Source organism: Triturus cristatus, chromosome 1_1 (genome assembly GCF_964204655.1).
Source record: "Triturus cristatus chromosome 1_1, aTriCri1.1, whole genome shotgun sequence".
NCBI classification, from domain to species: domain Eukaryota; kingdom Metazoa; phylum Chordata; class Amphibia; order Caudata; family Salamandridae; genus Triturus; species Triturus cristatus.
The window spans coordinates 1306765044-1306792095 of NC_140579.1; the positions used below are offsets into that span (position 1 = coordinate 1306765044).

The 27052-nt window shown below is 48.3% G+C and overlaps 1 protein-coding gene across 2 annotated transcripts in view; it reads right to left on the minus strand.

Annotated features, from left to right (window-relative positions):
• MAGI3 (membrane associated guanylate kinase, WW and PDZ domain containing 3) overlaps positions 1–27052 on the minus strand; it is a 2362625-nt gene that overhangs the window by 2180401 nt on the left and 155172 nt on the right. The window lies entirely within an intron of this gene.

Consider the following 27052-nt stretch of genomic DNA (forward strand, 5'->3'; position numbering starts at 1 on the left):
AGTGGAATCGTGAGTGGCTGTACAGGAAAGTGCATAAGTGTGTGTGTGGTGCATGGGTGTGTGTGCGAGTGGCTGTATGGCCGTTTGAAGGGTTGGGTTTATAAGGGGGTGTGTGAGTGACTGTGATTTTTTTTTTACATTGGGATCTGCAGATCCGTCATGGATTCACATGGGGGGTGGTGCGCTGAGCGATGCTGTGAGTCCCATGGATTTAGGACACCTCAACCCTGCCCCCTTATATCCTATTTACACTGAAGGGAAAGGAGAAAGGGGAAAAGATAGATAGATAGATAGATAGATAGATAGATAGATAGATAGATAGATAGATAGATAGATAGATAGATAGATAGATAGATAGATAGATAGATAGATAGATAGATAGATAGATAACGAAGGGGCACAGTTCGCTTTGCAACTCCAGATACCACTAGTAATTATCTACCTTTTGCCATTGTTTTTCCATTTCAGTTACACACAACTATCCTCCGAAAAAAGGCGAAAGTGTTCAAATGAGGTCAGAAAGTTCCTCTAGATATAAGGGTGAGGGGGGGGGGGGGGGGGGGGGGGGAGTATTTCTGATGTGTTAGTGCAACATCCTTCATTTTTCGCCTGTATTTTGTTTGCCTGGAGGATAATCCAGCGTGCATGGGCAGTGCCCTTTGGGAATAAACCACTTTCGGAGATTTGCGGCAATAAACTTTCGGGTGTTAGTGGATGCCCACGCTGTTAGCAATGTAATCAAAATATTTGATTAGCAAAAATCTATCTTTCAAAACAATGTTTGTAAATCGGAGCCCACACAGTGGACTACGCTGTGTGTTTCAAAATAGTTTGCTTGTCTTCTGTTGACTCTGCTACTTGTCAAGGGTGGATTACTCAAAAATCAAAACATCAACATGTCGGAAAACCGAAAAACAGACTTCACACAAAGGACGAAGTTCAGGGAAACAGACTGCAGGCGAGTGTGACAAGGTAGCAAATGCACATTTCAAAGACTCCGACGAGGCTCGTTTGATCTCCAACGAGAGGTGCACGTTAAACACAGGCCCTATTCCACAGCAATGCTGTCGAACGCACTCTGAAAGAACAGCGGTCACTGTCACTGACTGTCCGGTCCTTGTTCCCAAGAGTAAATTCAGCAGTACTGGTCGTCAGATAAAACGTTTCTGCTTCCAGTGAGGCCGTGTTTTCCTCGGCCCTTTCCTCCCGCGGCCCCCACGCCCTCTGGTCGGTAGTTCAGATCCGTCCCCCTCTCTGACAGCAACTGGGTCACCCGCATCTTGTACTCTCGCGACATTACCGGCGCTTGTCACGTGAAGGAGATTCAACATGTGCACTCAGCTCAGGTGAACACCTAAGGAAGGACGTCTACAGAAAACAACGGGTGCACACAGAGCTACGCACTGTGCAAAGGTATCCACAGATAGAGAACAAGGTCATGGAAATTAAATCAATCGGTGTAGACCTGCTTAGCAAGACTAAATGTACAAGATAGAGAAAGGCCATAAAAGGATTACAGGCCAAAGAGCACAGGAGCAATAAACATCTCGATGGAAATAAACCAGCCCAATGAAAAGCACTTCACGTTAGAAGCGATAGTTAGAACATATCCAGACTCACTGCAGAAAGGGTTGTACCTTATTTTGTGGCCAAGGGAAAGCCTTTTTTTCAGGCATCGCATTTGCGACAGTGCTAGTATGCAGGGCAGATGTTTGTTCTACTGCCCTGTACAATTTGGGCATTTCTGCAGATTTCCGCTCCGCTTCAGAGCAAGTCTGCAAACACCAAAAAAAACAAGAAATGGGTGAAGCTAAGTAGAGAACGCCACTGTCCCAAGTCAAAAAGGAAGATCATCCTGGACTCATTCTAGCGTCATCCGATGACTTCAGCCAGGCTATTCCTGTAATTATCTGGGGAAGTCATCCCAAGCCATCCTGAAGTCTGCCCACAGGGCTAAACATTTAAATGAGATGACTCTTACTGTAATCACAAAAACTACTCCAGGATGGTGTCCTGATTACTTCAATTAAAAATGCGTGATGGTCCTTTACAACTCCAAGAATACTAATTGACAACTTCAGGATGAGTGTGAATTACTCCAGGATGGTGTCCTGATTACTTCAATTAAAAATGCGTGATGATCCTTTACAACTCCAAGAATACTAATTGACAACTGCAGGATGAGTGTGAATTACTCCAGGATGGTGTCCTGATTACTTCAATTAAAAATGCGTGATGATCTTGTACTTCTCAAGGAATACTAACTGACAAGTGCAGGATGAGTTTGAAATACTACCGGATGATTTCAGGACAACCTCATGGTTACTGTCTACAACCACTGGATGATTTGCTAATTTCTTCAGAATTATTATGCATTACTGTAGTATGATTTTATGACAACTTCAAATTGGAGTTAATGTACACAAGGGTATTGGGAAAACACTACGGTACATCCCCTCTTCACTGCCTAACAACCAAGAGTACTTAATGGAATTATTTAGACGTAATCCCAATTCGTAACATCCAAGAGTATCCACTGGATGGGCACTCTTGGCTATTGCTTAGGTGTCTTTAGTACTATAACTGAGCGTGGTGATGGATTGTGTAGCTGTATATAGTCACAGTGTTACATGTGTGTAGTTAGTAAGCCATGCAGTGAAGTGTTCTAAATCCCAGTTGGCAAATAGTTTAATTATTGTTCTGACGCTTTGTTTAAGAATGGGATTTAAGTGCAAATGGATATTGAACTCTGCAGCTATATGGTGTGAGAGGATGTTCATGTGGAAAGTCTATGTGGATAGCAGATGCTGACTGCAAAGAGGAGATATTAACATATGTAGTGTGGAACAAAAAGGCATGGGACTTTAGGTGTATACGTGTCATGCTAAGGCCGAATACGAGTTGAGTACTGTTTGTGAATGGTAGAACAGTGCAGCACTGGATAGAAGAGTAAGGATAAGGCGTGTGAAATATGTTGTGCAGTAAATTTGGACAGATGATTTGAAGAGTGCTTGTAAAGATAACAGGGCATAGTGGATGTTGAGACTGGATATGGAGAGCTTCTATGAAGAGCATATCTGAAGTGTGGGCTAGCAGCAAGATAGCAGTTCTAAGAGAAAAATAGAGTACGCATTTGGAGGCTATAGAGGAGTAGAAGTGGCGTGTCAGTAAATGTTTAGTGGAAATGGAAAGCTCCTATCATGGAAGAAGATTGGATGTAGAAGATGAATTTAATGGCTAGAAGATACCCACAGAGGGAACTTAAACGGTGTTAGCAGCGGTCATAATGCTTTGAGAATGAAAAGGGCTGGGAGTTGGTGAGGTTTGTATTTAGCAGATAAGATGGTGGAGAGTGGATGTAGTGCGCCAAGAGCAGAAGTGGTGTTTGGAGTGGCTAGAGCAAGTGTCGAGAACAGATGTACAGGGTTCAGAGAGGATACAGTACTTGGAGAGTGGATGCAGAAGGCTTAGATTGGATATGTGAGATAAATAACAGATGTAGATGGTAGATACAGAGGGTGAACAATGTACATACACAAGCAGTGCAAGTGTTGGGTAGAATACAATTATGGATGGTAGAAAGCGAACATGCAAATAAAGTGTGAATGTAGGGAACGCATGTACAGAGTGTAGCACTCATGTGGAGGACAGATATACAGTGTTTAGTAATCGGGTGTTATGTGTAGATATGAACAGTGGAAGTGGAACATGGATAGAACATGTGGGCTGTAGAATGCAGACAAGAGAAAGTAAATGGTGAAGATAACAAGTGATGGGTGGAAAGAGACCAACGAGGGTAAGAAACTTATTTGGAAGGTAAAGAGCGTATGACAGGGTGACAAGCACAATTGGCGGCTGGAGAGAGCATGTGCAGAGTACTATACGAGGGCTGATGTAGAGAGTGAATGTGCTGGGTAGAGAGTGTATATGGCAGACAGTTTATGTATGTCATTGGTGGAGATCCTGTGTGGGAGTAGGATAAACAGTGTGGGTGTTGGAAGTAGAGGGCTAAAAGCCCATGTGGTGCACTGAGAGAAGATCTAATGTTCAGAGGGAGGATGGGCGAAATAGATCATGGATATGGCGAGCCAATGCAAATGACAGAAAGAGGAGGTGAGGCTTGGAGAATGGGTAGAGAGGGTTACAGTGGATGTTTAGGATGGAGAACACATTCAGATGGTGGAAAGAGTGACAATGAGGGAGTTGCGTAGAGAGGCATAAAGTGGAGTAGAGTGTTGTAGAGTGGAGCGATAGTGTCCTAGGGTGGAATGGCACAGAGTGTTGTAGGGTGCAGTAAAGTGAGGTGGAGTGGCATAAAATGGAGTAGAGTTTTGTAGAGTGAAGTGGCGTAGAGGGTCGTAGAGTTGCATAGAGTGCAGTAGATTGTTGTAGTGTAGAGTGGAGTAAAGGGTTGCAGAGTGGAGTGTTGAATAGTGGAGGGGCATGGAGAGTCGTTGAGCAGAGAAGTGAGTCAGAATGGAGTGGAGTAAAGTGGCGTAGAGGGAGTTTAACAGAGTGGCAGTGTCGTGGAGTGGCAGAGAGGGTTGTTGAGTGAAGTAGAGTGGTGTAGAGTATAGTGAAGTGTCAAAGATTGGAGTATCAAAGTAGAGAGTTGTTGCAAAAAATATAGGAGCGTGAGTGGAGGGGTGTATAAGAGTGGTATGTCGTGTAGTGTCAGAGTGGAGTAGCATGTTGTAAAGTAGAAGGGAGTGGAGTGGTGTGTGGTAGAGGGTTGTGTGGTAGAGGGGAGGGGCATGGTGTTGTACAGAGTAGAGTGGTGTAGCGTGGAGTATGCCTGGTGTGATGGTGCACTGCCTGTACAGTCAACACATTTGCAATTTAAATGACTATTACATTTGCTAAGGCATACAGTTTTACTGATTTAAAGTATACAGTGCACAAAACAATGTGTGGAAGTGTAATCTCCTAGTGTACTGAATTGTTCTAAATCATATTGAAATATTTGTTTCCACCATACTTCAAAGAATTACAAAAAATGTGCTTCATTTGTGCTTTCCTTAATCTGATATTTTGAGTTGTGTGCAGAGGGAAGAGAGCAAGTGAACGGTTGAGAGAAAAACTATAGTGTAAAGAGTAGATAAATAGGGTGGCAATGGCTTGTAGAGGGTGGAGAGCACATGAGCAGTATAGAGAAGATGCCTGATGTGGACAACAATGTGCATGGTAGAGATCGGATTTGGTGAGTGGAGATTGAAGATAAAAGGTTAGAAAGTGGAATTACACAGGAGTATGGGCAAGGGAGTAGCCAGAAAATTAAAACACCCCCCACTTTGAACCAAAACTCTTATGAGACCAAGCAAGTGAAGCAAGTCATCGGGACCATCCCAGAAAGACTTGCTTGTCTCTTGCATCCAAGCACCTTTCCATTCATCAATTAATTCTTCCATCCACTTGCTGATTATCATCATTTCACCTTTACATTCTGTCTTCCATCCAATATTCTGTCCTTCACCATTCCGTCCATCCATATACCCATCTACATGCAAACCTATTCATCCATCTTCAAACCTATCCACAAAACATATCTATCCCTTCACTCAGTCATCCATCATTTTACTTGTCTATCCCCACTTCCATCCATCCACCCTTTTCTCATCTATCTATCCTTTTACTCCATCCATCCTCCCTTTCACTCATTCATTGACTGATCCACCCTTTTACTCAGCGATCCATCCTTTCACTCATCATTCCACCCTTTTACCCATCTATCCTCTCATCCATTCATATACCCTTTCACTCACTCATCCACCCATCCTTTCACTCATTCATCCATCCATTCAGCCTTTCACTCATCATCTGTCTACCATTTAATACAGCCAGCCATCTACCCTTCCTTCATGTATCCATGCATACATCCATCCATTCACGGTTTCATTTAGCCCATCCATTCATCCATCCACTTAGTCCTTCCATTTACTATTTCCCTCATCCATCCAGCCTTCCTCTCATCTATCCATCCATCCATCCTTTTACTCATCCATCCATTTTTCCTTCACTCATTCATCCATGCATCTATCCATCCACCTCTTCACTCACACATCCCTCCATCCATCATCCATTTACCTTTTAACTCATCCATCTTCCTTTTCACTTATCCATCAATCCACCCTTTCATTCAGCCACCCATCTCTTCACTCATCCATTCACCCTTCCACACATTGCTCCACTCATCCATTTACACTTTTACTCATCCATTCTTTTGCTACCTCATCCATCCACCCTTTTCATTGATCTATTCATCCACCCTTCCATCCAGCTATCCATATATTCTCCCTTTCACTCATCCATATATCCACCAATTAACCCTTTAACTCAGTCCATTCATACATCCACTCACTGATCCATCCATTTATCTTTTGACTCATCGATGCATCCTTTTACTCACTCATGCAGCCTTTCTCCCATCATCAATCCAGCATTTCAATCATCCATTCTTACATTCGTTTCACTCATTCATCCATGCATCTATCCATCCACCTTTTCACTCACACATCCATGCTTTGACTCATCAATCAATCCTTTCAATCTCATCCACCCTTTCACCCTACCTTCATCTATCCTCTCTTCCTTGCAACCTAGCCATCCATCCTTTCAACCTGGCCATCCATCCATTCTTTCATTCAGCCATCCTTTCACTTACTCATCCATCCTTTCACACATCCACCCATCCTTCCTTTCACTACTCCATTCTTACATCCATCCTTTCACTATTTCATCTATCCATGCATCCCTTCACTCACCCACCCCTCCACCATATCACTGATCCGCCCACCTTCCCTGTACCGAGTTGCAAACAAAAGAACCCCACACTTCCTGCATCTGGTAAAACAGAGGGTTGACAATTAACACCACCGAAGAATAGGGAACATAATGCGAATTAACAGTCTATGTGGCGAGTAGAGAGCGCATGCAGAGGATGGAGACCAAGTGTCCGGAGTGTGCAGTTTGTAAAGCAGACGCAGAGCCGGACTTGAACAGAAAATAGACCCAGGCAGTAAAATTAAAGTGGCCCCGTAAATCAGCTAGTTAAAAATTGGCCCACAGATATAAATCGGGCAGTTTTGACCTTGTATAGCCATTTGTATAGGTTATTTACACTGTGTATTGGGACCCACATTCTTTGTGCTTGCTGCATGCAATGTGGTACTAACTGGGAAAGCTACAGTAAACAGTGGCCCACCAGAACCACAAAACCAGTCCACAAACAGCCTAAATAATGCCCCACATTCTGACCTATCAGATCAGCCGTTGTGGCACTACCAGGCCAGTCCGACCCTGAGCAAACTTGAAAGAGTAGTAATATAAAGGACGACTATCAGGAAAATAGAGCAAGGGTTCAGGAGGAAGAAAGCAAGCTTCACCGGGACGAGAGGGAAGTGTTGAACCTGGGTGGAGAGGTGAAGAAAGATGCATAGGAAAAAAAAGATGAAAAGCGTATTTTTGTCTCGAGTGTGAAAAGAGAATGATTAGTTATCGGAGAGAATGGAAACACGCAAAAAAAAAAAAAAAACACAAGACCGAGAGAGGAGTCCTCGACCCCTACTTAAAGTGCAACCCTGGTCAATCTCTCACCTTGGGGGGAGGGGAATTCAGTGCCTTATTTGCCTTTGTTTCTCCCTGCTATTGCGACTACACTCATTCCCTTCCTGCCAGAGCGCTACACTCGAATTCAAACCAAGCACCTTCCTCTGTTTGCATCTGAAATGAGAAAGAAAGCGCCATTTCTTGTCCTGGATCAAGGTAAGCGCAGCTCGGAAGGATCGGCATTTCCCCTTGTTTGAGCAGCAGCACAAAGAACACACACGAGCCGCCTGTGGTCGAGTAGCCCGATTGCAGGTCTGGACACACAATCCTCCTGCTGATTGGCCGAAATGGCCTGTAGGCGGACAAAGGTCACAAAGGTTGGTTGCAGGAAAGGCCGTTTCCATTTGTCAACCAACTTTATTGAAAACTCAAGAAAGGCTAGAAGACAGCGCTGCCGTTCTGAACGCAGCGAGAAGAATGTACATTTTCAAAATCATAATCCATCATACTCTTGAAGTCTATTAATGAAATATTCACTTCATGAGAGTGAAAGGGTTTTTGGTATAATAATTAACAGTCCGCATAAAGTTATAACAATGATATTGAGTTAAACATCTATCGTGAACCTCATTAGGTATGGCTGTTATTTCACTGCTACGATATCTATAGTTCAATTAAAACGTGACACATTGTGCTTTTCGAAAGCTTTTAAACTTTCAATAGAAAGTTCTGTTATTATTTATATACCAGAGGTGCCACAGGTATATGTATAAAAATATGCATATAGGCAGGGCCACTGGAATCATGCGATTCTGCAGTCACTGCATTTTTTTGGGCTAATTATAGATTTGCGGCATTTTTTTGTTGTTGCATCTTTTATATAGCGCGAACTGGACCCGAAGGTATTGGAGCGCTGTACATGAGCACCGTATTTACATTACATATTCATATTAAATTACCCTTGGCACCCCAAATCCACCCTGAACCCTAAAACACACCCTGACCACTAACAATACCCCTACACCCCCAAACCCACCCTGAACCCTTAACCTACCCTAGCACCCCAAAACCTAAACTGAACCCTGTACACTAAAATTACCCTGAGCACCCCAAAAACAAAACACCCTGATCCCTAAATTTTCTACTACACCCCAAACCTAAAGCCACCCTGAACCCTAAAAATCCCCCAGCGGAGGAGGAGCCTAGCGCGCAACCAAGATGGCCGCATAGGCTTAAGGCTCTCGAGGGCCTCCGCAACCTCCCACGTCTATCCTGACTAAATCCTGGTAAATTTGACGGGCTTTTGCTGATGCATTCGCGCTGAGGTGTCACCCGTTTTCCGAATTCTGATCGGACGCCGGGAACCCGAATGGTTGCCCTCCGAAGTTTGCGGCCTGCTGGTGCCTAGGTCCCGGTCTCGAGTTGGTGAGGTGCCCGGGTAGGAAGTGAACAACAGCGGCATGCAGGGCTTGACCTGCCCCGTGCCCCGCACTTTCACTTTCGTTTTCAAGTCTGCTGTTTGAGATCGGCTGAGGGACCCTGGTGTTTCAGAGGAGCGCGGACAACGGAGTGTCTGGCCCGATCTTCGGACTATCCACGGACGTCCTGTCTGCGATCGCAGTGTCGGCTTAACTTAGCCAACGGGTCCTTGTCCCTGGCGCTGGCGGGTGCCAACCTTGGTGGCCTCCGGACGATGGCGGCGAGACTCGAAGGGGACAAGTCGAAATCTAAGTCAACCCGGAGGGGATCCTATGCTCAGGCCAACAACATGGACCGCTACGCGCAGCTAAAGGGATCCCCCGCTGGCCTGCATAAATCGCCTGAGCGGTCTAAAGAGCTGGCGGGCCCAGCGTCGGAATTTACCCTGCAGGACGTTATGGGCGCCATTGAGGAGATGAAGGCTGCTGTGGGTCAGCGATTTGATACCCTGGCACATAAGTTGGACGCGGTACTGATCGATGTGAATTTGGTCAGGGCAGACCTGTCCAAAACCAACGAGCGGGTCGACTCCTTGTCACAAGCGGCGTCGAGCCTAACTGTGGACGTGGCCGCCCTGCAGACGGAGGTCCGTCGGTTGCGGCTTGCCAGTGACCAGACTGATCGTCGACTTGAGGATTCGGACAGCAGGGCTAGACGGAACAATGTCCGTATCATCGGAGTGCCGGAAAGATCGGAGGAATCTGCTGCTGATCTTTTTGTGGAGGATCTGGTGATCAACCGTCTTGCGCCCAAGGGATTGAGCAAGTTCTTTGCGGTGGAGCGGGCCCACAGGATTCCGGGTGGTGCGCCCAACGTGGGTGCTCCCCCGCGGCCTATAATCGCTCGACTTTTTAACTTTCGGGATAGAGATGCTATCCTTCAGGCGTCGCGGGTGGCTGGGCCGCTGAAGTTTGAGAACTCCAATGTTAGCTTTTATCCGGACTTCACGCAAGCGGTCCAGAAACAGCGGCTGGGATTTTTGGGTGTCAAGCGGCGCCTGAGGGACATGGAGCTGAAATACGCGATGTTATTCCCGGCGAGGTTGCGGGTTGAGTTCCAGGGTCGTTCCCACTTTTTTGACCGACCGGAGGCGGTTGGTGACTGGTTGGATGCCCTACCGCGGGGACAGGATCGAGACGATCGGGCGGAGGAGAGCGGACGGGATGTGGTGGAGCAGGACTAGAACTTGGTTCCTGGCTATTCATTGCACCTTGGCTCAGTTACACTCTAATCCGGCACATCATGCCCTTCAAATGTCTGGGGGTTGCGGGGAGCTTTTTGGGGTCCTTTCCTCCTTCTGGGGTTCTTTTGTGGTAAATGTTAGGGCGACAGGCACACTGCAAGTTGGGGGGGCTGTTCGGGCTCAAGCAGGGGTACAGGGAGGGGGGAGTTGTGGTTTTGGGTCTGTGGGGGAGGGGGGTTGTTGGGGATGGTTGTTGTTTTTTCGTTTCGCAGGGCAATGTGAAGTTGTTTGCTGATTTCTCCGGGTTGTGCTCTCCGGGATGTGGGTATCATGTGCGGGAGTGGGATGGGGGATAGGGGATTGCGAATCCTTTTGTGGAATGTGAATGGTCTGGGGGACAGGATCAAGCGCGGGGTGGTGTTACAGTTCTTGAAGCGGCTCTCGCCCGACATCGTTTTCCTGCAGGAGACACATTTGGTTGGGAACTCCTTCCAGGCCCTAAATAGGAGGGGCTATCGCCTTGCCGCTCACTCTGGTTTCACTTCTGGCTCTAGGGGAGTGGGCATCTTAGTTAGGACCTCCCTCCCATTGGCAGTGGACGAGGTGCTTCACGATGATAGGGGGCGATATTTGGCGCTGGTGGGGAGATGGGAGGGTAGAACCATTTCACTGGTGGCTGTGTATGTACCCCGGGGTAGCAGACGACTACATTTGCTGACTTGGGGCGTTTGGTTCTGGGGCTCCCTGGGGGGGTTTTGGTGTTGGGTGGAGACTTTAATGCCGTGGTCTCTGGATTGGAGGACCGTCACCCCCCCAGGGATCTCCCTAGGGCTCAGGCCTGGTTGGGGAGTTTTTTGGACACTTTGGGACTGGTAGATTGCTGGAGAATGATGCACCCGGGACAAGCGCAGTATACCTTTCACTCGGGGGCCCATGGGAGTCTCTCGAGACTCGACTATATGCTCATGCCGGCGACTCAAGCGGGGATGATTGGGGAGGTGCGTCACGTAGCCAGAGGTATTTCTGACCATTCCCCTATATGGTTGCAACTGAGGGTTGACCCTGGCACAGAGGGAAGAGTGGCACCTATTGGCCCCTGGTATCTTCGTAACCCTAAGATCCGCGCGGAGTTGGTCAAGTCCACTGATCACTACTTCACTGATAATGTGGGGTCGGTGTCGTCGGCCGTCTCCCTATGGGAGGCTTATAAGGTGGTGGTCAGGGGGCAGGCCTTGTCCCTTATCTCCCATACTAAGCGGTGCGAGAGAGCTGAGGTGGTTCGCCTGGAGACTGAAATAGCTGAAATGGAGGAGGACTTGGAGCGTGGAGTTACTGATGAGAAATTGCATGTTCTCAGCCTCAAACAGTCAGATTATAGAGCGCTAGTCACGGAAGCTGCTAAAGGGATGTATAGAGAGCAGCAAGGGCATCTGTATGACGTGGGGGATAAGGCCGGAAAGTTGATTGCTTGGTTGGATAAGAAGGAGAGAGAGAGCAGGGTGGTGCCCGTTGTGGAGAGAATGGATGGAGTGCATGTGACTGACCCTGTGGAGATTGTTGACTGCTTCGCGGATCACTTCCGCGGGGTATACTCTCCGGTTTCCGTGCGTTCGGAGGAGGATTCTCATCTGTTGCTTAGAGACATCGCACTGCCAACCTTATCGGAGGCGGATGCAACATTGATGGAGGCGAAGTTGTCGTCAGATGAGATGCTTTGGCCATTCGCTCGATCGCGTCTGGTAAGGCGGTGGGTCCTAATGGTCTTCCCATTGAACTATACAAGTTACGTCCTGATAAGATAGCGCCGTATCTTAGTGACATGTTTTCGGCGGCACTTGCGGCGGGCTTCCTTCCCCCTGACCAACGCCTCGCCACCATAGTGGTGATAAACAAAGATGGGAAGCCGCGAGACCGCTGCGCCTCCTATAGGCCCATTTCGCTGTTGAACGCAGAACCCAAAATTCTGGCTAAGGTGTTGGCTAACCGACTGGTTTGGGTCGCGGGCGACTTGATTCATCAGGATCAGTCCGGTTTTATACCCCATCGGAATACCGCCCTAAATTTGAGGCGGTTGCACGGTGTGCTGGCTAGAGCCGAGTTTATACGGGAGCCGGCCATCTTGGCATCTTTAGATGCTACTATGGCGTTCGACACTTTGGAGTGGCCATATATTTGGGCCGTTTTGGCGAAATTTGGATTCGGCCCTGAGTTTATTGGTTGGGTAAAATTGTTATACGCTGACCCACTGGCTCAGGTGGTGGTGAATGGTAGGGTGTCGGCTCCCTTCGCACTGGGGAGGGGTACGCGACAGGGATGTCCGCTATCACCCCTTCTCTTTGTGCTTTCTTTGGAGCCTCTCGCCGCCTGGTTGCGTTGGGAGCCGTCGTTGCGAGGCATTAGATGGACGCCGGAGTTCGAAGACCGTGTCTCCCTTTACGCGGACGACATCCTTCTATATCTCACTTCCCCCCGACAGTCACTAATGGTATTGGTGGACGTGTTGACTTCCCTTGGCCGCAACTCCGGCCTGGTTATCAACTGGGCCAAATCGTGCGTCTACGTCCTCTCCGGGGACGCCCCCCTCCTGCCGCAAGACTGCCCTGTTCAGGTTGCTACCCTGGGGTTCAAATATTTGGGAATCTTTATCTCACTGGATCCCGCGGTCCGCTATGAGCGAAACCTTCTCCCTCCCCTCCAGCGACTGAAGGCCGACGTCGCAAGATGGCGACGACTTCCGCTTTCACCGCTTGGACGGGCGGCATTGTTTAAAATGATGTCGCTGCCTCGCTTTTTGTACGCTCTGCAAAATACTCTGGATGTCGTACCGGCCCGCTATTTCCGGGAGGTTGAGGGTCTTCAGCGCCAACTGTTTTGGGACGGGCGGCCGCGGATTGCTCTCGCCAAGTTAACGCTTCCTTGGTACGATGGGGGGGTTGCACTCCCTGATATCAAACGATACTATTGGGCGTCTCAGTTGGCGGCTGTGAACCACGGGATATATGGTCCTGCCTTAAACCCGGCGTTCGAGATGGATAAATTCCTGCTTCCGGGTGGGGATTATAATAGGGCGTTGTACTCGGTGACCCCGGACACGCGGCTGACGGGACCCACGCGGGTGGCGGTGCGTGTGTGGCACGCGGCGAATGCTGCGATGGGGTGGAGGGATCGCTTGACTCGGGCGACGCCGCTGTATGCCTCTGGGCGGTTGGGCTGTTTGTGGAGATCGAAAGGCTTTGAGAAATGGGACATGATTGGTATATGTAAGGTGGGTGATCTTTGGGTGAAGGGAGCTTTCAAAACGTTTGAAATGCTTAAAAAGGAATATAAATTGAACGATAGAGAGTACTTCCGATATGCTCAAGTCCACCATGCGCTGTGTTCGGTTTTTCCGGACGCTGCTGCCATCCCCGAGTATTCCCCACTGGAGGATAGAGTGTTGGATGGCTATGTGCCCGACAGCACTATTTCTCTGATTTACAAGAAACTCATCAACGATCGCGCGGACTTGCTGCTCCGTCTGAGGGAGGCATGGACAGGCGATGGCTTAGAGCTGGATGATGAGGACTGGGTGTCGGCGGTGGCCTCCCCGAAGGAGGTGGCGATCCCGGCCCGCCTCCGGTTTGTACAGCTGAAGATCCTCCATAGAGTGTATGTCACAGGGCCCGGTTTGCTGCGTATGGGTTATTCGATGGATGGATTGTGTAAGCGTGGATGTGGCCTGCCGGGCACGTTCCTTCATATATTGTGGGAATGTCCGGAGATTGTGCGATTCTGGAACGGTATCCATACTGTACTGGAGGGGGTCACGCACGTGGCCCTGTTGCCAGAGGCTAGGAGGTGTTTGTTGAATGTCTGGGAACCGAATGATTGCAATGCGGCACAGACGCAGTGGGTGACCTTGGGGTATATGGTGGCTAAGCGTAACATTGCACAGCTATGGGGCTCCCCGAGGCCACCCACGGTTGATGTATGGAAGGAGAATATGGACTGGTGTATGTTTAGGGAAAAGACGGTGTATGTGGCGAGAGGTAAGCCAGGGAAATGGAGTAGGGTATGGGGTCCGTGGAATTTATATCGAGGCCGTATCTGCGCCCCGCCTTTGCCATTAGAGGTCGATATTGCTTTGACCCCCTAGCTGCGCATTCTGCGGGAGTGTGTGGTGTGTGTTCCATGCTTTGTTTTCCCATTGCCCCCCTTCACCGCTTCTGGACCAGAATCGTTTTGGACACTGTATGTTGTTCCCCGTCCTGGGAAGAGCACGCTGCTATCTCGGACTCTCATTGCCTTGAGTGTGTTTTATGTTTAATAAAAAATGAAACCGTTGTCTTAAACTGTTATAGGTGCTTACGGACTGCCGGGTACTTTGCCGCTGGTTTATTTGAATGTATGGCGTTACCCTGCGGGCCCTCGGGCTCTATAGCGGCCGGCCCTGGTGGTTGTAGGCCCTTGTATGTCTTTTATTGTGTGCTAACGGTTTCTAATAAAATAAAAATTAAAAAAAAAAAAAAAATCCCCCAGCACCTCTAAACCCAAACACACCCTGAACCCTAAAAATTCCCCTACACCCCAAATCCCTAACCCACCATGCCACTTAAAAATACCCCAGCACCCTAAAAACTAAACCCACCCTGAACCCTAAAAATACCCCAGCACCCCAAAACCCAAACATACCCTTAACCCTAAAATTGCCCATAACCACTAAAAATAAACCTGCACCCCAAAACCTAAAATGACCCTGAACCCTAAAAATACCCCTGCACCCCAAAACCCAAACATGTCCTTAACCCTAAAACTACCCCGGACCACTAAAAATAAACCTGCACCCCAAAACCTAAACCTTAAACATACCCCTGCACCCCAAAAACTAAACCCACCCTGAACCCTAAAAATACCCCAGCACCCCAAAACCCAAACATACCCTTAACCCTAAAATTAGCCATGACCACTAAAAATAAACCTGCACCCCAAAACCTACAACGACCCTGAACCCTAAAAATACCCCTGCACCCCAAAACCTAAACCCACCCTGAACCCCAAAAATACCCTGGGCACCCCAAAACTCAAACATGCCCTTAACCCTAAAACTACCCCTGACAACTAAAAATAAACCTGCACCCCAAAACCTAAACCCTAAATATACCCCTGCACCCTAAAACCTAAACCCACCCTGAACCCTAAAAATACCCCAGCATCCCAAAACCCAAACATGCCCTTAACCCGAAAATTACTCCTGACCACTAAAAATAAACCTGCACCCCAAAACCTAAACCCACCCTGAACCCTAAAAATACCCCTGCACCCCAAAACCTAAACCCACCCTGAACCCTATAAATACCCCAGCACCCCAAACGCCTTAACCCTAAAATTACCCCTGAACCCCAAAACATATAACCCTAAACTCCAAAACCCAAACCCTATACATACCTTATACTTACATATAAATCACATATGCTTCTACCATTCATGCATTTACAACAAATTTCGTTGTAAAAGCATGTGTGGTAAATGCATATGCATTGTAATGCCATGCGTTGTAATGGCATTGCCGAGTAATGGTAGTTGCATTGTGATGGTATGCGGGGTGATGGTAGTAGTGGTAAAAGATTAGTTGTAATGGGTGTTTACCTCTTGCACTAGAAGTATAATCATTCTCAAAACATAAGGAGAAATTTCATCATGTTAAGAAGAAATGATGCTTGTGGAGATTTGGATGTTTATTTTCAAATCATCAAGCACAATTGGATCTTATGAAGTAATCACATACTCATTCTTAAGTCTTCCCGAAGTCATCAGGAATAGTCACACCTTGTGAAGTCATCGCATACTCATTCTTAAATCCTCCTGAAGTCATCAGGAATAGTCACACCTTGTGAAGTCATCAGATGCTCATTTTCAAGTCATCGAGCTCAAGTTTCTAAACTCTGCTGATGACTTCAAGAGCTTGATGATGTCTGATGATGTGAAAATGACTTCTAGAGTAGTTGGATGATCATCCAATGACTCTGGGATTGCTTCTAAAGTAATCCTGTTTGACCTGGGGTGGCATCCGTCAACATAGTTTAGAAACGCATGCTATGACTTTATTGTAAGGGTTTGTGTAAGAATACTGCCTAACAACGTTTATATGTGGCAATCCTGTGCATGCTTTTACACACAAAGGGAGGATTCAACAACGAGAGGTTCAAATGCTATGACAAAAGAGAGAGAGAGATGTGGTTAAGCCACACAAAGAGACTGGGATTCAAGGTGGATGACCCATTTTCCACCAGTGGGATAACTACCCTACATTTTAACATTAGCTTGCATTTGGGATATTCAGGAATGTTGAAAACAAAAATATAGAGTTAATCGTGATCATTTTGCTATTATAATCAAAAACATATTCATACATTTTCAATGTCACTTCTGCAGATTTCTTAAGCTTTAGCCATAGGTGCACCTTTTTATCATCCCAAAAGATTTGATACAATTTCCGAAGATTCCCATATACATTTAGGAGGATATGTAATATCCGTTGAATGTACCAGACAGCAGTGCTTTGTCAAACCTCCAAAGCAGAGTGAGGAATGTACAGTTTCCATTCACAGCTTTTAGAATCTGTCTACTCAGTGGATGCTAAGGGAGAAAAGTGTGTGCATTTGTTGGTTCAAAATTCCCTGGTGCACTAGTCATGGGACATTTTACTAATTTCATTATTCTGATATGTAGGTGTCCCATGTCACGAGCCCTCTAGCAGCAGCTCTATGTGACTTACTCCAGTAGACCATAGAACTCCGGTGGGGGCAGTATGGATCCACACAGGTCATCACGTGTTTAACCGTGGGTGGCATATATATATATATATATATATATTCACTGAAAAAAACATAGGTTTCAGGGGTGTTATAGTTAGCTGGACTTTTCACTTGTACAAAACCATTGAAATTCCCCTGTTATAGTTAGTTCCGCTAACTATAACTCGCGCGCCCGCAATGCACTGCTGATGACGTCACATATTACATCACTCATGACATGGTCAGTGACATCACTGATGACATCTCAAATAACATCACTGATGACATCATCCAGTGAATGTGTGTTTTTCTGAAAATTAAATACGTTTCATATATGTATATCTCAAGGTCGATGGAAGAATAAATGGGTCTATAAGTGACTAAATGGATGATTTGTTTTTGAAAAATTGATTGTGTAACTGACTGATTAAGTGTATCATAGTGAATACATGGCTTAGTGAGTAATGTTTAAATATGTAAATATCTGTATCAGTCTCTCACTTTGTGTATAAGTGGCTGCATGGGTTGGTGAGTAGCTACATGGGTGTCTATATAGGTTATTAGTTGGTTTTTTGAGTATCAGTCTGAGTGTCTGCATGGTTCGGTGGAGGGTATTACGTAGTGCATAGGTGCATGAATGAGTGACTCACTCTTTGTATGTGTTGAAGACAGCATGTGTGCAGGACTGTATGGGTGGATGAGTGTGTGTATGGGTGTGTTAGTGAGTGAATGACTGTCTCAATAGTGTCTTTATGAGTAACTACATATGTTTTAAACTAGTATATGTGACTATTGGTGTATATAAGTGAGTATATGTGAGAGTGAGAGATTGAAAGAGTTCCTGTATGAATAAGTATGTGTTTCTATAAGTGATTGTTTAAAAGACTAAGTATGTGTAAGTTTCCGTAGAAGTAAGTGTGGTGGTATGTGTATAACTGTATATGCAAATAAATGTATGTTTGATTCTTTATTAGCATGAGTGACTATGTGTGTGAGTAACTCTATGGATGAGTGGCATTGTGTAACAGGATGTATAGGTGTATGAGTACATATGATGAGTGAATACATGTATGAGTGACTGTATAGGACTGTTGGTGAATGAGTTGATGTGTATGTGGATCTTAGAATTACTGAAGAGGTTGTTGTAACTGGTATTGGTTTGTCCATTGTTTTGAAAAGTTTAGTCTCTATTTTTGAATGTGTGTATCAAAGGGTATATTAGGGTGAGAAGAGGTCTGCCACTCTATCACAAGGATGATGTCATCAGTGATGTCATCAGTGATGTCATTTGAGATGTCATCAGTGATGTCATGAGTGATGTCACTGACCATGTCATGAGTGATGTAATATGTGACGTCATCAGCAGTGCATTGCGGGCGCGCGAGTTATAGTTAGCGGAACTAACTATAACGGGGGAATTTCAATGGTTTTGTACAAGTGAAAAGTCCAGCTAACTATAACACCCCTGAAACCTATGGTTTTTTCAGTGAATTTCTGAGGTTTTTTAAATGCTAATTCCTAAGTATAACATGCCTGAAACCTATGGTTTTTTCTGTGAATTTCAAAGGTTTTTTAAATGCTAATTTCTAACTATGCCTACAGAGATAGGACATGTGAAGAAAGAAGAAAAAATGCACAGAAAGAAAAAAAAGAAGTGCAGAAAGAAGCAACAGAAGTCCTCAAAGACGAAGAAAAGTGCAGGAAGAAGGATAACGTGCAGAAAGAACAAACAGAAGAGCAGAAAGAAGCCTTGTTGCAAAATCATCCTGTACCCTCAACTTTTTCAGACGGATACTGGTGGTAACTGAGTCTGACTAACCAGTCCTAGAGCCAGTGCTATGTTAAAAGACACTTAGAATACAGTGAAAACACCTACATACACTAGGGAACATTATGCGTTGGGGTCCCCCTGTGATTAGCATGACCTCCTCTGTAAGCCCCTAGTATATAATAGGGCAGGGGGATTAAAACTACCTCTTAAAACAGGCCACAGGGCGTTTTTGCACACGTTAACTCAGGCCCCGTCCCCTCCCTTCACCACTGTGGAAACACGCCCTGTGTCCGTTTTTAGTTGGGAGATTAAGTTCATTTGAATCCTGAGGGTCCCTAGGGTCCAACTAGCCCACTAGGTACCTCCAGTAAGTGCCACAGAGCTGCGTTGCAGAGAGGTGTAAAAAGTGGCACGGCCTGGACCACTTCTCTGCAATGCAGCTCAGTGGCGCTTACTGGAAGCACTTGGTGGGCTAGTTAGCCCCCAGGGGCCCTCAGTATTGCACACGTCACCTCAGGCCCCGTCCCCTCCCTTCACCACTGTGTAAACGCGCCCTGTGGCTGTTCTAAGTTGAGAGATTAAGTCCCCTTGAATCCTAAGGGTCCCTAGCGTCAAACTAGACCACTAGGTACCTCCATCAAGCGCCACAGAGCTGCGTTGCAGAGAGGTGTAAAAAGGGGCTTGGCCTCAGAACACCTGTCTGCAGCACAGCTCCCTGGTGCATACTGGGGATGCCTGTTGGGCTAGTTGGCCCTCAGGGACCCTCAGTATTGAAGAGGAATTAATTCCCCAACTTACAAGTCGCCAGGGGGCGCGTTTGCAGAGTGCTGCAAGGAGGGGGCGTGGCCTTCGACACGATGCCAGTCTTTTATTTATTTTAATTTTTTAAGAAAGGGGGCTGTGTGGTTCCCCTTCTTATTCTAATTTATTGGCCCTGATGACCCCATCCCCCAGGGCCTGTCTCCTAATTATATTTTTGTGACCCCAATCCCCAGGGCCGGCCACTGTTTTTTATTATTTTTAAAAAATATATATTTATAGACACACCTAGGACATGCTGGACAAACCGTACGTACCTATCACCATGACGATTTGCGTGATATTCATTAAAAGGCGACTATGCATACAATGAATCCACGTGGAATGTATTTACACCACTAGTGAAGCTCTGACATGTCTGATGCCCTACCGTGCCTAATCCCGGTAGACACCCTTGTCGTTTATTTATACAAACATGGGTAGCTATTGACGGGCACATTTAATACACATGCACACCAAGCCATTCAAAGGGGATTCGACAAAAATTCGACCAAAACTATGCAAGAAACCCCCCTCACGGTTAATAAAACACACATCCACTGACGGATGTGTAATACTTTTTATTTTACTCTCTGGAAAGGGGACGAACATCACTTGAGAGTCACAGCGCGCTCCTGGCAGAGCCCAATGCTGTGTTACACCCACCATTGCCTGCTGAGTGCCACACACCTCTGTGTTGTATTCCACTAGCTAGTGCATATGCTATGACACTCTCTAGCCGATGTGCACTGTAACACCACCCCGTGAATATGTCATGCCACACTTGTCTTCGCACGGGTTATATTGCCCCATCTAACGTGCCTTCCTCGATGCCTATGTTATAACGCACAGTGCTATGCCATACATATTACAATCTGGGATCCATATCTTTGTCACAGTGCATATGCAACGTTACACTCCCCAGCACATATTTTATATTACAACTTTAGAGACTAGTTAGGTTACACAACACTGCCCTGTGCATATTACACTCCAAGGCGCATATCGCATAGCACGCGCTAGTGCCTGTGCTATCTCGCGCTCTCCAATGAATCTGTCATTGCGCACAATGTATTGCATATTATATTTCACTCCCGGTTCATCTTATATCACACTTTTTGGTGCATAGTTTATACCATACACTATATCTAGTTTTCATTTTCAATCGTGCTCTCAGGACTATGTTCTATATAACACTGTGTTCACCTACCCTTTTCACGGGCATTACATTTTGCGATAGGGGGTGGAGGGTCAGGGGGTGTTTCTGCCAAGTGAGCCCAGAGTCACAGTCACAAACGTCCTCTTCTTCCTGAATAAAAGTGAGATTATGCTGCATACTTGTTCATATTTTAAGTAGGTCGCACAGACACACGTTTTAAAAACAATAAAGTTCCTAATACCCGCCTTCTCTGAACAGTTAGCTTGCTGCCCCATCCCCCTCCTCCCTATCCTCTGTTGTATGAATCCATGGACTAGCCTCCTCCCTCCTGCCATGCATGGTCTGATGTGCTGCCACTGCCCTCAATTTAGTATGATGTACCAGTCCACTCCTCCTGCCCTCCATTGCCCAATTCTATGCCCAATCATTGACCTCCTGCTTAAACTCTGTGCTTAGCTTGCTGCCCCTATTCTCCTTCCCCCTGCCCTCCGATGTCTTTGTGTATGCCCCTGCTCCATCCTTTTTGCCCACCATGTTCCATGGACCTGCCACTCCTATCTACTCTGAGTGTTCTGTTGAGCGGCCACTCCCCTCCCACCTGCCTAGCATTGTCAGATGACTGTAACCTGTCCCTGCCATCTCCACCCTGCCTGTCCACATGCCATGCCCCTATCCTCTTCCTCCTGTCCTACATGGTCCATTGTACTGCCACACCCTTCTGCCCTCCCTGCTCTGTTGTGCTGCAACTGCTCCTCCTGCCTGCCACGTGCGGTCTGTTGTGAGGCCCCTTCCCCTGAACTTTCTTGTCTGTGCACAGGTCCTGACCCTCCCTTCTATCCTCCATCGTCCTTTGTGCATGCCCCTGCACCCTCCTTCTTGCCCATCATAGCCATTGTGCTACCACTAACCCTCCCAGTTGCCAAGCATGGTCTTCTGTGCTGCCATGGCCCCTCCCACCTTCCCTGTGTGGTCAGTTAGCTGCCCCTGAACCCCTCCCACCTTCCCTCCATGGTCTGTGTGTATGCCATCACAGTCTCACTGTTGCTCTTCATGGTGTGTCTTGCTTCTAGTGCCCATCCTGCCTGACCTCCATGGCTATCTTGCTGCTCCTGCCCTGCCCCCTTGCCCCCAGCCCTCTGTTTACATGTGCAGACCCCTACTCCCTCCCTCCTGGCTTGTCTGTTCCATTGTAATGCCCCTGATCCATCCCTCCTGCCCTTTATGGTCTGTTATGCTGCAGCTTTCTCTCCTGTCTGTCCATTATGGTCCTGCCTCTTGCCCCTCTGTTCTCTGTTGTCCATGTGCATGGTCCTGTCCCCTCCCTCTTGCTTTCTATGGATTGTTGTGCTGCACTCCCGTCCCGCATGCCCTATGTGGTGTATTGTGCTGCTGCAAACCCTGATGCCTGCCCTGCAGGGTCAGTTTGGTGCACCTCTCCATGTCCCTCCTGTCCTCTGTTATCCAAGTCCATGTCCCTACCCCATTTCCTTCCATGATCCAATGTACCATACTTGCGAACATTTTGAACTTGGTAAGAGGGAGATTTTGAAAAAAAACTGGGATATTGATTTTCCCCTTTGAGTTACATTGAAAAAGAGGAGGTTGTAGCTAGGAGACAGATAAAATAAAGCCCATTTGAGCTTAAAAACATTGGACGTTTCCTGGCTGAATCGGGTCTGTTGGCATGTATGGTTGTACTACCATTGCCTCTTCCTTCAGCCCACAATCAATCAATCAATCAATCAATCATAGGCATTTGTATAGCGCACTGCTCACCCGGAGAGGTGGGGGGGAGGGGGGGGGGAACGCTACTGCTCGAACAGCCAGGTCTTGAGTAGCTTCCTGAAGGCGAGATGGTCTTGCGTTGTCCGGAGGTGGATGGGGAGGGAGTTCCATGTCTTGGCTGCCAGGTAGGAGAAGGATTTTCCTCCGGCTGTGGCTCTGCGGATGCGGGGGACGGTGGCGAGAGCGAGGCTGGCGGAGCGGAGCTGGCGGGTGGGCTTGTGGAAGGTCAAGCGGCTGTTGAGGAACTTGGGGCCCAGGTCGTGGAGGGCCTTGTGTGCGTGGGTGAGGAGTCGGAACGTGATTCTTTTGTTGACGGGGAGCCAGTGCAGGTCTCTCAGGTGTCCGGAGATGTGGCTGTGTCGGGGGATGTCCAGGATGAGTCGTGCTGAGGCGTTCTGGATCCGTTGGAGTTTCTTCTGAAGTTTTGGCGGCGGTGCCGGCGTAGAGGGCGTTCCCGTAGTCCAGCCGACTGGTGACGAGGGCCTGGGTGACCGTCTTCCTGGTCTCGGTGGGGATCCACCGGAAGATCTTTCGAAGCATGCGCAGGGTTTTGAAGCATGAAGACGAGACGGCGTTGACTTGTCTGGTCATCGAGAGGGAGGAGTCCAGGATGAAGCCTAGGTTGCGTGCGTGGTCCGTTGGCTTGGGGGTGGCTCCCAGGGCGGGGGGCCACCAGGAGTCGTCCCAGGCGGAGGGTGATGATCCCAGGATGAGGACCTCCGTCTTGTCTGAGTTCAGTTTCAGGCTGCTTTTCTTCATCCATTCGGCGACGTCTTTCATCCCGTCGTGTAGGCTGGCTCTGGCGGCGTCCGGGTCGCTGGTGAGGGAGAGGATCAGCTGGGTGTCGTCGGCGTAGGTGATGATCTTGAGGTTGTGTTGACGTGCGATGGTTGCGAGGGGGCTCATGTAGACGTTGAAGAGGGTGGGGCTGAGCGATGACCCTTGTGGAACGCCGCAGATTACTTCGGTGGCCGCTGACCGGAACGGGGGGAGGCGGACTATCTGGGTTCTTCCGGCGAGGAATGAGGTGATCCACTCCAGGGCCTTCTCCTGGATGCCGGTGTTCAGGCGCTGTACCAGGGTGCGGTGGCAGACAGTGTCGAACGCTGCGGAGAGGTCCAGGAGGATGAGGGCCGCAGTTTCCCCGTTGTCCATTAGGGATCTGATGTCGTCTGTGGCTGCGATGAGGGCGGTCTCCGTGCTGTGGTTGGCGAGTGGATTGCGAGTGGTCGAGGGATCCGTTGGTCTCGAGGAAGGCGGCTAGCTGTCTGTTGACGGTCTTCTTGATGACTTTGGCAGGAAACGGGTGGAGCGAGATGGGGCGGTAGTTCTTGAGGTCGGAGGGGTCTGCAGTTGGTTTCTTCAGCAGGGCACTGATCTCGGCGTGTTGCCAGCACTCCGGGAAGGTGGCGGTGTTGAAGGAGGCGTTGATGATGTCGCGGAGGTGGGGTGCGATGATGTGGTCGGCCGTGTTGAAGATGTGGTGTGGGCAGGGGTCCATAGGGGATCCGGAGTGGATGGTGTTCATTGTGCGTGTTGTGTCTTCGGTGCTGACTGGGGTCCAGGTGCGGAGGGTGGCGGTGGGGGGCATCGGTTTGGTGGTGGGGTTCGTGGTTGGTGGGCCGAAGCTGTTGTGGATGTTGGCGATCTTGTCGTGGAAGAAGGCTGCGAGGGAGTCGCAGAGGTCTTGCGAGGGAGTGATGTCATTGTTTCCGGCGTCGGGGTTGGAGAGCTCTTTGACGATGCTGAACAGTTCCTTGCTGTTGTGGGTGTTGTTGTCCAGTCGTTCCTTGAAGGCTGTCTTCTTTGTGGCGCGGATCAGTTGGTGGTGTTTGCGGGTGGCGTGTTTGAGGGCCGTCATGTTGTCTGTGGTCTGGTTGGTGCGCCAGGTGTTCTCCAGGGAGCGGCAGTTCTTCTTGGAGGTGATGAGCTTGTCGGTGAACCAGGAGGCTTTCTTGCTGCCGCGTCCGCTGGGGGGGTTCTTCTTCAGTGGTGCGAGGGCGTCTGCGCAGTTGGTGATCCACTGTGTGAGGTTGTTGGCGGCTTCATTGGGGTCCGTTGAGCTGGTGGGGGGGGTTCTGGCTGAGGAAGGTGGTGAGCTGGTCGCCGGTGATCTTGTTCCAGCTCCTGCGGGGGGCTTGTTGAGGGTGGTGGTGGGTCGTCGTTTTACTGAAGCTGAAGTGGACGCAGCTGTGGTCAGTCCACTGGAGATTGGTGGAGTGGCTGAAGGTGACGTATTTGCTGGATGAGAAGACTGGGTCAAGCGTGTGGCCGGCGTAGTGGGTGGGGGTGGTTACCAGTTGCTTGAGCCCGAGGTTGGCCAGGTTGGCCAGCAGAGCAGTGGTGTTGCGGTCCTTGTTGTCCTCCAGGTGGAAGTTGACGTCCCCCAGGAGGATGTAGTCGGTGGAATTGATGGCGTGCGGGCTGACGAAGTCTGTGATGTCTTCGCTGAACTGTGTGCGTGGTCCCGGTGGTCTGTAGATGAGGGTGCCTCTGAGCGTGGTCTTGGGGTCGGTGTGTATCTGGAAGTGGAGGTGTTCGGCGGAGGTGAAGGTGTCATCGGAGTTGGTCGTGATGCGGATGGTGTTCTTGTGGATGATGGCGATGCCTCCTCCTGTCTGGTTGACGCGGTCCTTCCTGGTGATTTTGTAGCCTTCTGGGACGGCGATGGCGACGTCGGGCGCTGAGGAGGCGTTCATCCAGGTTTCCGTCAGGAAGGCGATGTCTGGTGCTGTCGAGTCGAGGAGGTTCCAGAGTTCGACGGCATGCCTGTGAACGGAGCGGGTGTTGAGCAGGATGCACATCAGGTGTTTGTTGCTGGGGCTCGGTTTAGCAGGTGCGGTGTTGGGTCGGAGGCCGGTGAAGCGGCAGGTCAGGCAGGTGAAGGGTCCGTGGGTGCGTCTCGGGGTGGCTCGGTAGCAGGTGGTGTTTCGGCCGGCGTTGAGTGCGTGGAGGGTTTTGGCGTCGTAGATGTGCAGGGTGTGCTGGCGAGGACCAGGGGGTCTGGCGCTGGGCGCAGTCCAGGCGCGGCACCTTCGGCGCTCAATCGGCGCTCCCGCTGCGCGGTCGCTCTGGGGGCGTCATAAGTAAGGAGCCGGGAGGGAGGAGCAGCTGGGTGGCGGGAGCGGGGCGGCGAATGGAATCACAGGGGGGCGGGGCCGCAGGGAGGCAGCGGCGGGAAATTCCAAGAAGCAGCGGGCAGCGGGAAATTCCCAGGAGCAGCGGGAAATTCCCAGGAGCAGCGGGCAGCGAGCGAAGGAATCTGCAGGCAGGAGGCGGCAAAGGCAGGCAGGAGCGGCAGCAGTGAGTGGGGCGACCAAGCCCTGTGGAGGGCTGAGCGGTCACAATGGTCTATTACATTGCCACAGCCTCTCTTGCAAGTCCTGTATTGTTGGTTTGTTGCCCCTGCCCCCCTTTCCACTGCCCTCCATAGTCTTTTGTGCTGCCACGGCCCTTCCTGCTTGCTCAGTGTGGTTAAATTGTTGCCTTTGCACCCTCCTACCTGCCTTCAATTTTCAGAGTCCGTGCCCCTGGCCTCTGTCTCTCAACAGTATCCTAATGAACAACTAGATTGCTAACATTCTATATTTATTACAAAAGTGTGGAACGCCTGACGTCATCTTGATGTAATCAAAACTGTAATACCTAGAGCATTTCCTTTAGAAATTACATATATGAGAGGGTCTTATTGGCATCAAAATTATGGTTAGTGCTCTAAAAGAATAAAATAGGGACATATTTTCTGAGTTTTCAAATAGCGAGAAAGCACTTTTAAATTATTTGTTACCTTTATGTTTTTTTATCCAGTTGACCACTTGATTAAATGTTGCACTTAGGGGAGAGGATTTGGTGTTACTTCCAGAACTGCAGACTTTGCAACTGGGGAACCAGGTTGGAGTTTCTGCTTCAGCACGACATTCTGTGATTCTGGTCAAATCACTTAGTCTCCCCATGTCTACAACCAAAATGAATTTGTTCTTGTGTGATGTAACCAATGCTCATGTAAAGCACTCCAATACCTGACAAGTCTGCACTATATAACACTGCAAAAACACAAAATAATAAGTGTTTTGCACACTTCTGTCATTGGGCTATATTTGGGCTACATCTGGGTGATTTTGGGCTACATTTGGGCTCTTTTGTCTCTGGTGGCCATCTTGGCAGACTTATTTGTTATGAAGTTTCCTAATTTCCTCATTTACTGCAGTCTCCTCAGTAGGAAATACTTTCAGTTTTTTACTTTGATTCCAAAGGCATTCAGATGTGTCACACATTTGCCATAAATTCAGAATGTTAGCACTCTTTTTGCTCATTAGATCACTGTAGTAAAGCTACTGCTCACCAGGGAAAACTGCTGCTGGTATTGAAAGTGCATGTTTCAGTCTGCATGTCAGAATTTTTTAATGAAATAGAAGAGGATTTGAGAAGTCACTCAAAATGTGCCCTAATTTTTCTTTCTGCAGCACTAATCATACTTTTTATGGAAAAATGAACCCCCTCATTTTGTTCCTTTTTAAATTAAATGTTTTAAGAGTTACCACTTTAATCCAAGCAAGATG